Here is a 16,176-nt window from a genome sequence, read left to right on the forward strand (position 1 = left end):
AGTGACAATACCATCTTTAAAAGGATCATTGTGAGCAGTGAATGAAGTAAAAGAGTTAGCGCATAGGCTGACATCCAGAAAGCAGTGGAAAAGGTCACTTTACCACAGTCTCTCCTCTCCGGCTAGCATCCTCCCGGACTATCAGGAGTTCCTCTGATGAGTCACAAACACTTGCCTTAAGAGAGACAGGTGTATCTCTACCCACTGTTTGTTGCACACGTATCTGTGGAACTGCCTGTGTGTCAGATGCCAGACTAAGAATTTTTTTCTTCTCCTAAGACTTGCTTTTATCAGTTAGTAACAAAGGAAATGCAGGAGGCTACAACTCCCATCTGAGGTTGGAGCCAAATTTGCCCCAAACCGTTCTCACACACCAGAGAACCATTAAATTAAAAGGCAGTGGTGCTTCTGGGAGAAGCAGACTCGAGGCTCTTAGCGCCTGGCATGAACAACTCATCCTGCCAGGTCCAGCTCCTGACCCATCTAAGAAGCTCTTTCAGCACAGAAGGCCCGGGATGCTGCGTAAAACCACGTGCTGCCTTCCTCCCAGGTGCCCTGGGACCAACTCACGCTGCTCATTAGTGGTAAATGGTAGCTGCGTGTGGAAATCCCAGCACATTGCGCACAGAATGGAACCCCAAGGAGCCGTAAATCACCTGCATTGATTCAGAACTACTGGGATGCGGCTAGAGAGTTGTTTGTTCAGAATTTAATTTGATTCACAAGCCATTGAGCAGGCCTTTATTCGGCGTTAAACTGCCACATTTCTAGCTATGGAAGCTGACTCAGGTGTTCCTGGACACTTTGGGCTCCCCCCACCTCTAGATTTGTAGGTAGCGAATGAATGCTTTTCACTCGACCCCTGCATCTTGTGATGTAGGCAGTCAAACAAAGAGTGCGACGTGCTGACCCAGTAACGTGGTAGAGGGTGTCCTGGTGGCTGTAACTGACAAAGGCACAGCTGGACATAGCTGGGTGAGGGTTAGATTTGACATCTAGTGGTAAAATGATGAATTTAGACCAGTGTGCTAACAGTTATTAAGAGCAATTCCTCCCAATGGGTATAAAGTAGTAATAAATAGTAATAGTAATAACTTATATAATCAACATTATTTTGTATAATTTTTTTTCAATTTATTTATTCACTTTACATCCCAATTGTTGCCTTTCCCCTTTCTGAGGGTCTTACATAATGGCCAAGCTACCTATCAGCTCTCAGCAACCTCAGCTCTCTACACTTATCTCTCAAGGGACTATCCCTTCTCACTCATCTGAAGGCACTAGGATGTCATTATCCAAAAGGTCTGTGTGGTTATCATCATCATCATCATCATCATCACCATCACCATCATCATCACTGTCTCTCCATAGCCACAGAGGACAAGGTGACTTAGTAAAAGGTTAAGTTGTACAAAAGTTATTACTTAGAATATAAAAGTTTCTTGTTACCTTGCAGCAGGTCTAAAATTGAAAACGCCAAACCTTTTCCTCTACTCCAACCTGCTTCTTCACAGCTGCTCTCTGTGAGCACTCACACAAATCTCCTAGAGGCCATTCACATGCCGGGCAAAGCGAGCCAAACACTGTGTCGGCTGGCACATCAAAGGCAGCAGTCAACAATGAGCAAGGCCATCTTCGGCTGACTTCTGATTCTGAGTGTGTCCACGAGCTCAGAACAGTACCAGGCAACTCACTCTGTAAAGACAGTAACTATAGATCTGCAGGGGACAAGATACAGCTCCGGGCTCAGGTGTGCTAACATATGTGTGGCAGAACAGGTCCTTTGGAGTGGACATGGAGATATGGTTCCCACAGAGGCTGAGCATGGTCACTCAGAAGCAGTGATTTAGGACAGGAAGAACAGCAGCAAGTAGGGAGTCTCCAAGGCAACACTCCTCCAAGTCCATGGTCATAGGCATGGGACAACTCTCTCTAGCAGAACTCAGAGGGTCTCAGGATATATGATGCTCTCTGTGATGTCAGTAACACCACTCAGGATCAGGTCAAGCTGATGGATGCTCAGAGACTGGGACAAATATGTGAGGTCTTATCGTGAAAGCTAGCAACAAGATATTTAGAGAGACATCAATGGTCTTTGGGCATTTGAGCATCTGGCTCAGATGGTCTTGGAGGAAGTGGGTACCATCCACACAAAGCTCCTGGAGGCAGTTCCATTTCCAGGACTGAATCATGATTGTGGCCATGAGTTCTTCACTGTGCTCTGAGGAAATACATTCAGACACAGAGATTGGTAGAGAAGATGTTTGTGAAGATTCTGCATCTGACCCATGTAAGAGGTAAATACTATTAAGGTGGACAGATTCTAGGAGCAGTTTGCTTCCAGCTCCTGGCTGCACAAAAGCACCAGGACTCTAGGACCACACTGATCCTGGGGACAGACAGAGCCCATACGCTCTTCCTGAAGCATAGCTGTGGATCCCCTTTCCTCTCCTTGACCCACTGAAGGAGGCATATTTGGAATTCATCCACTGTGCAGTGTTGGAGGCAAATGCTTACCAATGCCTTGCAGGGCTGTCTTGTCCTTGGCTCTGGATGGGTCTCCACTGTTTGACTCTTACTCATGGCCTGTGGTGAGCAGCTCTGAGCCATATTTCAGCCAATAAGTTCTGGAAATTCAGTAACACATTCCTCAAGTCAAGCACTTTAAATTTCTAGCTTGTGGGTTCAGATCTGGTCCCCACCCTGGGTCTGCAGCTGTCACCAATGCTGTCCATCTGAATCACCTGCCAGAGCCAGGAGTCATGGTGCTCCATGCAAGTAAGCATATGCTCACATGCAAGCTCCAAAACCCCATCAAGTTCAGATCTGCTGCTTCCAAAACTCTTGCTTTACACGCACACAATTTTTACTTATAATGCAATAGATGAAGAAGACACGCCAGTGTAGGTGATGAAAAGGGAAGGAACCCAAGGAAGAACCCAGCCAATGGCCTGGATATGAACCTTTTGTCAAAAACATTCTGAGTAGCATGGACTATTTCTACCAACTGCTATACTCAAATCTGAGGCCATAGAGAAAAAGAAAAAGAAAAAAAGAAAAAATAGACACCAAAGAGAAGGAAGGCTGAACAAAGAGAGAGTCAGTAATATGTTCAAATTGCCTAGCTGCTTTAAAAACATTTCCCCAAGGAAAGAAAATAAGGTTCCTTTTTGTTTTTTGTTTTTTTTTTCCCTTGCCTTGACTTGGTATTGATCACCAGTATCTTGAGAGTTAATGGTGCCAACCAGCTTGTCTTTCACAGGACCTGGAAGAACTAGATGGGACATATTTGCTTTAGCTACGGACTGTGGGTCTTACTTTTCTCCCATGTACAATTCCCACACTTCAACAACTACATATGTGAATATTTACTGAATGCCATTCCAGTGAATGAACAAAGAATAGCTTAAATTGCTCCACAAGCAACTCTTCCCTCTTAAAGAACAGAAGTTGAGCTTGAGTAAGTAAAATGATTTCAGAGTCAGAATTCTGAAAAGAAGAAATATAACAACGTGGGTCAAGGGTGGCTTGGTGCCTTGGTCATCAAAACATCAATGTGACTGTCAGGTTTCTACAAACAACTATGTAAGAATTAGCGTGTGACTATGTATGCATTATCATTACGTCTAGCCTTTACTCGGCCCCCGTGCATCCCTGACTCGTCTACAAAAATCAAAATGTATCTGGTCAGTTTGTGTTGACTGTGAGCTCTACTGATGAAAACACCGTCTGCTGCCTCTCTATGACACAGGCAACATCCACTCTCTGGCATCTAAGACGGGAAAACAGAGCAATGGAAGAAAGTGGCACTTCCCTAGATGGTAAAGCAATATGACTTCTTTTTTAAATAACGCCCTTTATACTTGCTGCTTTTCACAAGAGATTCTCAGAACTTCTATGAAAACACAATTCTGCATGGTCTTTGCTGTGGATTTGCTGGCAGATAGGAGCTTTTCAGATAACCCATGCCAAAGCTTCTGCCAGAAATGTAAACTGTACAATAATTCTTTTATGTCTTTAGACACCTTCAACAGAAACCTTAAACACCCGAGTGTCAAAATAAGACAGATAACCCAATAAATTTGCTAGGGCAGGGACAGAGAAAACAAACACAACCTTCTGTTACACGGATGTCTGTTAACTCGCTCTGACCACTGGCCTGAAACCCTAGCCTGCCACACGTCTTTCCTGCCTGCCTGTTTATTTAGACTCCTGTAAAACCTCCTGGTACCCATTTTTAATTTTCAGCTTGCTTCTTGTCAGCTTTCTGAAAAGCATAGTGAGACCCACTTTTTAACAAAACACACACAAATCAGGGAAGGAGGAGATGGATGATGGAGGGATCTCCCGGCAAACTAAGCATGGCCCACATTCCTCATCCCATTTGTTTGTGGCAGAGTGCAAGGGTTGCCAATAGGGTCATTCCATCTTTCATGCTTGGGCTTAACTATATGGCTGCCTTCCGTAGGCAAGGCTCCGCCTCACTCGATGTTATTGTCTGCAGGCACTCATAAAACTCTGTGTAAATACTCTTTGGAGCATTTGGAAATGCTGGGAGGGGAAGGGGACGACAGGGCAGGGGAGAGGGATGGAAGAAAGAATCTTTAGTGGTGGCTCATTTTATTCTGGTAGCTTCCTCTTCTTGATTCAGCGATTTGAAAAAGGCCTCAAGCAGTCAGTCAGTCTTGACCCTTCAAAGATGAAGAACGGTGGACTTGAGTTCAAGGATAATGATCAGATAGTATTACTTTGCTTAAACCAGCCCTGATAACTCATTAAATGAATCATTTGTCCATGATCATTACATGCAAAGTAGCTACAGTGAATATATTCTGTGAATCAGTAATTGGAGTTTGGGGGTTTCTGTGAAATCACTAGAAAGTTCTGACTCAGGATGCCATTGGGAGACAGGTGTTGGGTGTTCCCAATCCTAGAGTTTACAGACATCTTGATAATGTGGGGGGTTGCAGGGGGAGATAAAGATGATTGAAGTGAGTTTGCTACCTTTCAGAGAAAACTCAATCATTAGAGTGACCTAATACTTCCCCCTACCCCTCCCTACATGCATTCTGTGCAGTAGGGAGCAAGGTCTGCTTCTCCCGAGCCCATCTGATAACTATGCTTCTTTCATACTCACCAATTCCTGCAGTGAATGGTAATTTACGCTAGGATTCTATGACTGTCTTAGGATGGTATGATTTCAGGAGGCTTGTGTATAAGAGAAAAAAGAAAAGATTTGTAAATAATAATAGTAATAATAATAATAATTTGCATTCATGATTCCTGTGTGTGTGTGTGTGTGTGTGTGTGTGTGTGTGTGTGTGTGTGTGTGTAAAGGAAGAGATGAAAACTCCATGTGGGCTAGTGAGATGGCTCAATGGATAAAGACATTTGCCTAACAACTGGCCTGACAAATGGGACCCATATGATAGGCAGAGAAAATCAATCTCCAAAAGTTGTTTTCTGGTTTCCACAGAAAGACACAAGTAAATTTAAATTAAAAACAGATAAATGAATTCAGCCTTTTCCTTGGCATAAACCACTGTTCACATTTTAAATTATTTTTTCTTGATAATTTTTGTATTTTATCTGAGCATATATATGAAAGAATCCATTTATGTTTAACATATAGAACTAAATATATTTATTTTTTTATAAAAAAAGATCTTAGTGTATTTGTTGCTATACAGCTTGCTTTTCTCTTGCATGTGTTTTTTGTCAAGTCAGTACATATTCTTTCATGTACTTTTTTCTAATGGCAGCAGAGTATGCTATTAAATAAGTATAACACTTTTTATTTACCTAATTGCCCAACCGATCAACATGTAGTTCTTCACAAATGTATTACAAACAACACTGCAATTAACATTATTGCATGAACATTTTTTTGCTTATTGGTGTTACTACTTTGTAGAAAGATCTGTAGGTGTTATTATTTCTACTCTTATAGAAACAGTGATACTGAGAGCTAGGGCTTGCCTGGAGATATTAATTTATGAAAAGAAAGAAACAGGTTGAAGAAAATGAACCATTATGACAGCAGTAGAAATAACCTGGAAGACAAATATTGGGAGGGCCCATCTAAAAAGTGCTGAGAGAAGAATCTGAGGTTTTCCTGTTGGGTATCTCACAGTATCTGGCAAGACACCCCTCTTATGAGTGGAGTGCACCCACATCTTAGCTGATAATTCTAATATCACCTGGTTTGTGTAATTTATTCATGTACCATGCTCACTAGGCAGTGTCCTGAATGCAATTAGTTTCCTCAATATCTCAATTGAGAGAAAGACAATTGAATAAAAGGGAAAAAAAAAAAAAAGGAAGATAGTGAATCAAGCCATGCTTGATTAAGTCCTTCCGGGATGTGAATTTCCCCAATATCCTGATAGAGTCCCACCCTGTATCTCCAGAATTGTTGCTTTGTGGAGGCTGTGGAAAAATACCCTGTCCTCATATCTCCAGCACCTGGCCTGTCTGCAGATCTTAAGTTCTCAAAATACAAGGGTCACGCTTGATTTTGCGTTTGTCACCCCGATGGCAGAATGGGTACCGTTCATCAAGACAGCTTCTCCATGTTCTGCTTCCCACTTCTCTCCTCCTCTCCACTCCCATTGAGACTCCTGGTTTCACCCTTACCCACAGCATCAATTCTCCATCTCCAGTCTCATTCTTTAAAAAAACAAAACAAAACAAAACAAAAAAACCAGTGTGTTCTTCATTGAACAAAGTGAACTCTCCAAGCATTTAAGACTTTAAACTCTGGATCCATCATGACTTCAAAGTCCAGCTAAATCTCTTCATCCTGCCCACGAGGTATCTACTAATATTATTCTTACCATAGGGAGGACCCTTAACTCTCTACTGATACGTTGTCCAGATAAATTTAAAATATACTTTATATCAGACAGCATGAACACTTCAGCAAGGAGCAGAGGCTTCCGCAGTGAAAGAGGAAGGATGATCTAGGAGGCTTAGGCAGAGATGAAGGACAGTTGGGAACTCACCTGCCAGGAAGCCAATCTGTCCCCTACGCTTCTCTGTCCTTACCTCTCCTTCTGAGTCATGGGGCATCCACCAAAACACAAACTTAAAGAAGGCATCTCCATAAATGATCACTGTGTGGAATCATCACTAATTATCTCAAGAGTTTGGAGACGTGGGACATGGGTAGGTTTTATAAAGATGAATTGGCATTATCTCTCAGTCTTCCTAGGGTGGCCATGATGAAAAAAGAAAAGAAAAAGAAAAAAAAAAAAAAGAAAGGGAAAAAAAAAAGAGCTGTGAAACTCAGAAATGCAATCTGCATTCAGTGTGCAGGCATGTTATTGCCTCTTGGGGCTGAACAAACAAAACAAAACAAAACAAACAAACAAACAAAAAACCCCAAAAACAGTACCTATTGAATAGGTAGAGCATGCTTCCTAAAACAGACCAATGTGTTTTCCCTTTCTGAACTTGCTTTACAAACATTTCCTCCAAACAACCACTTACTATGTTGTTCTAGAAAAATCTTCAGTCACATTTTCAATGTTATAACACTTATAGCAGAATTAATAGTTGTCTTCGGCTTTGGAAAAATGTATAAAAATGAACAGATTATTAATTATTGTGGACATCTTTCCCTGAGAGGTTCCTATTTGATTTTTTTTTTAGTACATGGGACATATAATTCTTGCCAACTCACAAGAGTCCTGTCAGTCTGAAGTTGCTCTGGACTGTTCTTTTCCCTGATGCTGAAGAACAAAGGACCCACACCAGGAACCCACCACAAGTAAAGCACATAGAATTCTACTCAGATGTCCTTCCTGTCAGTCATTTCTCACTCGAGGACATTATAAAAAAGAAACAGAGCCATTTCTCCATTGACTCTGATGCCTAAGTCTCTGTGATTGCTCTCCCTTAAATTGGACCCTTCAATCTGCTAGAAACATCAAAAAGATTAAAATTCCATGGAGGACTGAAAACCACATGGTAATATGGAGTAATTGTGTAATAATGTTTTGAGACAATGTGGTTTTTTAGGTTCTGCCATCTAGAAATTTCTTACATCTTACTTTAAGAAAAATAAAATTCAAACCAAAGACAGAGAAAAGAACGATTCCCAGTTCGGCTGCTCATGCACTTGATACCACACAGAGATTTTAACTTATAAGAGTCAGCCTGTAATCTGAGCTCCACTGGCAAAAAAGAAGTTTATCACAGAAATGAAGACCAGAATGAGAATTTCTCTTTGTGAAAAGAGAAGCCCAAACTTGTACAACCACTTTGGAAATCAATCTGGCAGTTCCTCAGAAAATTGGTAACGATTCTACCTCAAAACCCAGCTATACCACTCCTACAAATATACCCAAAAGATATTCCACAGGGGCTCTTGTTCAGCTATGTTCATAGCAGCTTTATTCAACCTAGATGTCCCTCAATTGAAGAATGGATATAGAAACTGTGGTACATTTACACAATGGAATACTACTCAGCCATTAAAAACAAAGACATCATGAAATTTTCAGGCAAATTGATAGAAATAGGAAAATATCATCTTGAGTGAGGTAACCCAGACACAGAAAGGCACACATGGAATATACTCACATATAAGTGGATATTAGCCATAAAGTACAGGATAGCCATTCTATAATCCAAAAGGAGCTAAGTAAACAAGGAGGGCCCAATGGATGATGCTTGAATTTCACTCAAAAGGGGACATAAAAGAGTCATTGGAGGTAGATGGAAGGAGGGGATTGGGTAGGAGGGGAGATGGAAGGGGAGCAGGGGTGAGGGTTAGGAGTAGGGAGAGCGGGGAGAGATGGCCGGAAATCAGAAATCAGAGGCCCCAGGAGGTCTATGGGGGTTGCCCTAGCTGAAACTCCTAGCAGCAGGGGATACGGAGCTGGAAGTGGCCACCTCCTATAGCCAGGCAGAACTTCCGGTGGAGGGATAGGATACCAACTCACCTTCAACCCAAAATGTGCTCTACCTACAAGATGTGCCAGAACAAAGATGAAGCAAAGATTTAGGAAATGACCAAGCAAAGCCTGGTCCTACTTGAGACCCATCATCCCATGGAAGAGAACTAATCCCTGACACTATTGATGCAACTCTGCTATGCTTGTAGACAGGAGCCTAGCATAACTCCTCTGAGAGGCTTTATGCAGCAGATTATGTAAACATAATCTGGAGAGCAGGAGAGAGGAGGATTGGGGAGGAAAGAGACGTGTGAAGGGGAACTGGGAGGAGGGGGCCTGCAATCAGGATATAAAATAAACAAATAAATTAATGGAGAGAAGAAAAGAAAATCCCACCTACAAATTCCCATGGATAGGACACAGCATTAGGGAGATGACATCACAGAGGAATACAATAGCAGAGAGTCAAGAACTAGACCTACGCTCTATGCAGTGATGTCCAAGGACAGGCCATACAGGCTTCAGGAAAATGTAGATAATAGTGCTTCCTTTCCCCAACCCAGAAGGAGATCAGAAGAGGCTAAGTGAAGTAATCTATGTGAAAGTACAACTATGATACATTACTACAAATAAATAACATAAAGTGCAACTTGTTGAGTCTACATAGCACTGCTCATGTGTATGTACCTTTAGGGCTGACCACTTGGCATTGTATAATTAATTAAAGGCTTCTTCTTGTGGAAGACTGGTTCTCCCTCTCTTAAGGGTTAGTTGCCTGCAGCTCTTGATCTAAAGGTGGGGCCTTGTGCTATTTCCCCAGTCCAGGCCGGAATGTCAACTTGTGGTGTCCATTGGTCAGATCTTGTTTGGACAACCATACTATTGAGATGTCATGATTGCAACATCCTTGTTATATATAGAAGACACTTTCTCACATCAGATCTCCTGGTATTGACCCTCTGACCCTTCTCCTGTGGTGTTCCACGAGCTATAGGTGGAGGGCTAGGATGTAGGTGAATCAACTGGGACTGGGCACCCCATGGTCAGTTGTTCTGTGCCTTTGGACCAGCTGTGGCTTCCTGTAATGGTCTCTGTCTCCTGCAAAAAGAAGCTTCCCTGATGAGAAGTGAGAGCTGTGGGAATAGAGATATAAAGTTATATATAGTAATATGTTCTCTTCTAGCACTTACGTGGACAATCTCAGCAAAGTGATGGGACACCAAATCAGCTCACAGTAACCTTTCTATACACCAACAAAGAGGTCATGGAATCCATTTCTGAATGGCCTCAAAGGGCAAAGTATCAAAGACTAACCCTAATCTAGAGAACAAAGGGCCCCATAATGAAAACTTTTAATTGTTGAAGAAAGAGGTTGAGAGAGAGGGGAGAAAATGCAAAGATCTCCCATGGTCACAGATTCTTAGAATTAATATTGCTCAAATTATCATTCTACCAAAAGCTATTTACAGATTGAATGTAGTCTCAATAAAAAAAAAACCTCAAAATTCTTCACAGAAATAGAAAAATAAAATCCTGAAGTCCTTTGGAACCACAAAAGACACCAAAGCAATCCTCAGCAAAAAGAACAACACTGGAGGAATTACCATTTCAGATTTCAAGGTATATTACAGAGCTATAGTAATAAAAACAGAATGGTGCTGACACCAAAAGAGATACGTAGACAATTGGACAAAATAGAAGAACCAAACACACATAATATGATCTAATCCTGCAGACAAACAATATTTTATCATGAGGAATGTCTTCTCAATAGATAGAATGCACAAATATTCAAAAATACTTTAGCAAAAATAAAACTAAACAAGTACAAAAAGAAGACAAACCAAACAAACAAACAAGCAAAAAAACCCAAAACAAAACAAAACAAACAAAAAAACAAAAACAAAAACAAAATAACCACCTGGAACTGTCTCAGGTAATGAAAAGAGCCAGGGTGTCTCTTTCCAAATGGGAGAAAACCTGCTCTTTGAAACTCCCTGAAGGCTTCTGTGCCTCTGAGTATGACACAGGTCATGAATGACATCCTCCAATCAGAGATGGATGTGACATAGGACTGATTAGAAGAGAATGCTTCTTACAGGAAGGTAGATTAGAAGAGCTGATTTAGGTGCATAAATAACTGGAATCTATACACATGGGTATTCGGGAATGCCATTCGGGGTGCTTTAGGAAGAGCAGATTTATGCCTTGGTTAGAATACATATGTGGCACAGCTTCTTTTCCAGCCCAAGCCTTCCTCACTAGCAGCACATGGAGGATAATGCATTGTGTCCCTGGGTCCACATGTCACTTCAGGAGTCCTCATCTGGCACAACTAATGTGTGGACAAGGAATGCACCCATGTTTTTTTTTTATAAATGCTTTGAGTTAATTATTTTTTACATATACATTTATATATTTACACACATATATAATAAACTACATACAGCAAGACAAACCATGAAACAATCAGGAATTCTATAAATGTTACATTCATAGTGTTTTGGCAACCTTGAAGAAAACATCTTTCCAATCTTGGTGAGTCTAAAATTCCGAATGCAAATCAATATCTATCACATCTCATCTTTTTCTATTTAAAACATCTATCTAGACCTAAAAACATCTTAACCCTAAAACAACTAAGCTTAGTTGTAAAACTAACTATCTGGTCTTCAACTCCATCAGAGACTTGAGAAGGAATAAAATTAATTACCTGCATAAACAGGAAATGCAGGTTAGCAGTTTCCAAAGTGAAAAAAAAAAAAAAGACAGAGACAATTTGCTGCCTGAACAGTCACCCAAAACTCTTTATAATGTTGGAGCATCATCTTCAGCCTTCTGGCCCAATATATCTGACAGACATATTTGTGAAGCAGGAACTATTGAGGACTTGCTTACCCTGTCTTGGCAGAGTGTGGCCATCAACTCTGTCTGCATCCAAGCTTGCCCATTTTTAGGCAAAATTCTATCTGTGGCAGAAAAGAGGACAATTTGCCCAGTAGCTAGTTTGCCACATTTGAAGCCATCTCCATAAGGAAGTTCTTTGATGTTCATCATCTTCTTTAAGGTAGGCTGGGTGTTACCAGGAGTTAACCTGTCTTGTTGTCAACAAATCTTTTTCATTTTTATTTTTTAAATAATTAAACATTTTTTATTTGTCAATGAATCTTTAAAGTAGTAAAACATCTTAACCTGCCATATCCTGTATGTTTCTGAGGTTTTTGAAGACCTTATCTAACTATTTTACCTTATCTTTCTATAGAATCATATCTATCTGTTACACCTAGGATGTATATTCTTGTAATATAAATAGATTAATAATCAATATGAACATGATTCAATCAACTAACAATTAATTTATATTAATTACTTATCTTAAACAGCCTGCAGTAGCACTTTCAAAGTATTAGAGGTAAACCTTGTATTCTACTTAAGTTGTATGGGTACATATTAGAGTATAAATATATAAAATGTGCATGAAGAATAATCTTAAATTTGAATTCTATAGCAATGTATCAAAATTAAACTTATTTTGCATCAATATACAAAATTCTATACCAATGAATTAAAAATAACCTTGTGAGTAACAATTAAGTCCTTGAGTTGAAGAGTAGATTCAATAATCTACTTGTCCTATCACCCCTATATGTCTCTATGTTCCCCTTTCATTATTTTCAACCCCTATCTCCAAACTTAAGAACGAAAAGGGAGACATGCCTGAGTCCAACCTCACTTTCTCTCTGAATAAAACCAATAATAATAATAACCAACTCTCAATGAAAATAAACATCTATAGCCCAAGAAGGCAACCAAAAGCTTACTCAACCCCCCTTAAAGGAAATGAGGTGTTGCTCTCTTAAGGTTTTTTCTGGCTGATTTGGGACAAATGATACCTTTGTAGGGGCCCAAATAAAATGGAGAAATGGTTAAACAAACTAGAAATAGTATTTATGGACCAGTTTCTAAATGCTGAGAAATTCCAGGCTTAATAGAAGTCCTGTGTGGGACAATCTGAAATGCTGGACCAACTGGGATCGGAAGCTTTCTTCGGAGCTGTCCTGGGAGCTGTCCTGTTCTGATGAGGAACAACAAGTGAAGCACTTGGGTCTAGAACATGAAGAATAAAGGATGTCAGCATCCAGCAGGCTGAGAGGAATGAATCCTGTCAGGTCTAATCCAATGTCAGCGTCCGGTTCTTTTGTTCTGAAAACATATAATTTCTCACAAGCTTTATACAGTCATAAAATTATAAATGTATGAGGTGTGAGGGATGCACAGAAAAATAAAGGCTGGTTCTCTGCTCTGTGTATGAGCAGAAGAAAGACATTCGTAAATCTTCATTCATGCCATATGAAGAACGGCATCTAATAATAAGTCACAGGAATTCTGTAACCAACAAGAAGCATTGTCTATGCATAGACATTGATGTCTCAGCCCGTCTCAGAGCTATTCCCATGTAGTGGGATTAGTAATACAAGTTACCTGCATGTTTCTTAAGTACCCACCCCCCCCCCACACACACACACAGCACAGCCAGTGAGTCTCTCAGAAAGCCAGCTTTATTTACATCTGCAGGGAGCGTCTAAGATAAATGTACAAGAAAGACGAGTGAGAGGGGGGCGGGCATATAATGTTCTATCTTCCCCTCAAAGCATTATGGGGGACAACAAACCTAAAACTGACTGGCAGTCCCTAGAGCCTGAGAAAGGACTAGAATTCTATTACATTAAGCCACTGAGATCTGGGGTGGTTTGTCCATGGTTTAGCACAGCCTGTACTGAACGCAATCGGCTAACCTCACACTGTAATCAGAGGGTGCCAAGAGTGACTTAAAATGAAATATTTATACTCACTTCAGCAGGAGACAGCCATTTTGCCAACTGAAAATAGGTTGCCAAATAAGTCATGAACTTATTGCCCTCAAATTCTGACATGCAATAAAAGCAGTATAGATTTTTTTTAGTGCTGCCGTTCGGTTTTGATAAAAACATTACGAAGCTGATGATTTCATATTCAGCTAGTAAGGAAGTTAAATACTGTAATCTTTGAGAAGGACTCACACACACACACACACATATACACACACGCTGATGTATTTTTTAATTTTAACTTTCTTTCATACATTTTCATTATCTAGCTTCTAAAAACTAATTAAGAATGCAGGTAAATACTTGTGGATGATCCCTATTCTCATTAAAGTGACAGCAGCAACAACATTCCACCTCCCCCCAAAAAATACCTGTATCTAACTTTATGAGGAAAGCTAAAAATTTACTTGAACTCACATATTGAAAAGGTTAGGGGAACTTGGAGGTGGGGATGATGCAAATACAGCATATTTGCATATGAAATACAAAAAAGTTATGCTATTCCTTAGAGCTCAAAATTACAGAGTGACCGCTTGTCATGGCCCTTGGTTGTTACCCTGCACCTGAGCCAGTGAAATAGGAAGATTGTGAGCCTCGGGTCAGGGGTTCTGCAGAATGGAGCGAGTCCCTATCTCGACAAAATGATATAGAACAAACAGAACAGAAAATTAACCACAGAAAGCAGAATATCTCTGCAAACATACATGCTCTGTACTGCGCAGTTAAGATGGCTTCGTGTGGAGGATCCAGTCTCTCTGTTACATGCCGAGAAGCAAGAACAGCTGCTTCGAAACCCATTGCAGCAATACAGGATTATAAATAATTATGGCTTTATTATTCCTGGGCTTTTAAGATATTTTCTACTTTTAACTAAAAGAAAACATGTATTGCCCTTATATATATTAGAGAAGGGGGAAACAATATAAGTATATTCTATCTAAAAAAAATTTTAAGTGCATTATAGTTATATTAACTCAATCAGACTCTGTAATAAAAAATTCACATATGTAATTGTTATGTTTATTAAATAAACTGCAGTTTAAACATTTGTATTTTGTTAAACTAAAATGAATAAATATTGAAAAGTTAAATTATAATTTAAACATACATGCACACATATTTGTTTTGTTTTAGGTAGTCCTGAGCCAGGCTTGGTGGCAAACATCTTTCATCCCAGTGCTCAGGAGGCAAAGGCAAGCTAGCCTGGTCTACATAGCAAGTTCTAGGCTAGCCAGTGCTACACAGTGAGACCTTATCTGAAAAAATGAGCAGATGGCAGTCCTTAGCCTGCAAGCTTTAGGTCCCTCTCATAGCACACTCGTACCCCCTTCCTGTAAGCTATAAAATGTCCGAGGACACTCCTTGAGAGAGTAAACCAGCATTGCTTCTCAGTTTTACTTACAACTCCGTTATGTTGCTACATAAAATTGCCTCCATGCTCCAAATGGCTAACAGAGGTCTATGGAGGGAAGAAAATTTCTTTCTATCTTCCTAGCCCTGCCATCTATTAATTTGAACCTTCTTACTATTTAATGCGCCAATTACCATAACTCTTACGAATGACTCTTTCCTGGGGATTTCCTGGAACTGTCAGACACACTTTTGCCGCCCTATATCTCCAGTGCTACAACAGCATGTATCAGTGGCTCACCCATAATGCCTGATCCCTGGCCAGGCATCTTTGATTCCAGCATACTGACTCCTGTCATTTGATGGGATAACTTATCTGGGAAGTCCTCCCAGGCGTTTGGGATCCCAGGATCCTCTGCATTCAATTAGCCAAACAAACCAGGACTCTTAGAAAAAAAAGACACACATGCCTTAACCTTCCTGCTGTTTGTCAGAAGATGGTCCCATAACCCTGTTTAACTCCAAGACAAGGTGGCAACGCCACCTTTCTGTTCAGGAAAAGAAAGCCGAGCGAGGAAGCCCATGAGTAGCTCTTATTTCTCCGTGCTATAGAATCTGGTTTACCTTAAACTTTCTAGAAAGAACTCTGTTCAGTTTATTAAGTTTCCTCCTTCCAGTCCCTCCACTTTGGGAGCACCATCACAGCACCACGGAGCTTTTTTAAATGCCCCAGTCCAAATGAGTCATTCCTTCCTCCGAGGTGCTGTTGCATGACTGTTATAGCTCCTCTCGCAGTCTCACTTGCATCAGAGGACAGCGTTTAAGTTTCCTCCACCAGAGAGAAGAGACAGACCATCAGCATCCAGTGTTTCTGGCATGGCAGGTTCACAAAACAGCTACTCGGCGAACGCTAAGCCTCGGCCAGACACTTCACATCAACAGTTGTGAATCATAGCAGAACAGAAGTGCCCCAGCCTGAAGTGTCGCAGAAAAGGGGGCTGGTTTTTAGCTCTCCCGCTTCAAAGCTGTTGTGCAAAGTACATTTATAAGATGGTTCG

The 16,176-nt window shown here is 40.6% G+C and overlaps 1 long non-coding RNA gene across 1 annotated transcript in view; it reads right to left on the reverse strand.

The window, feature by feature from the left end:
* LOC311593221 overlaps positions 1 to 16,176 on the reverse strand; it is a 61,155-nt gene that overhangs the window by 24,364 nt on the left and 20,615 nt on the right. The window contains exons 4-5 of the long non-coding RNA XR_014777618.1: positions 5,138 to 5,208; positions 2,518 to 2,627 (exon numbers count right to left, since the gene is read on the reverse strand). This is a non-coding gene — a long non-coding RNA (uncharacterized lncRNA). The remainder of the gene's footprint in view (positions 1 to 2,517; positions 2,628 to 5,137; positions 5,209 to 16,176) is intronic.

Source organism: Acomys minous (assembly GCF_964271855.1).
Source record: "Acomys minous genome assembly, chromosome: 1".
Lineage (NCBI taxonomy): Eukaryota > Metazoa > Chordata > Mammalia > Rodentia > Muridae > Acomys > Acomys minous.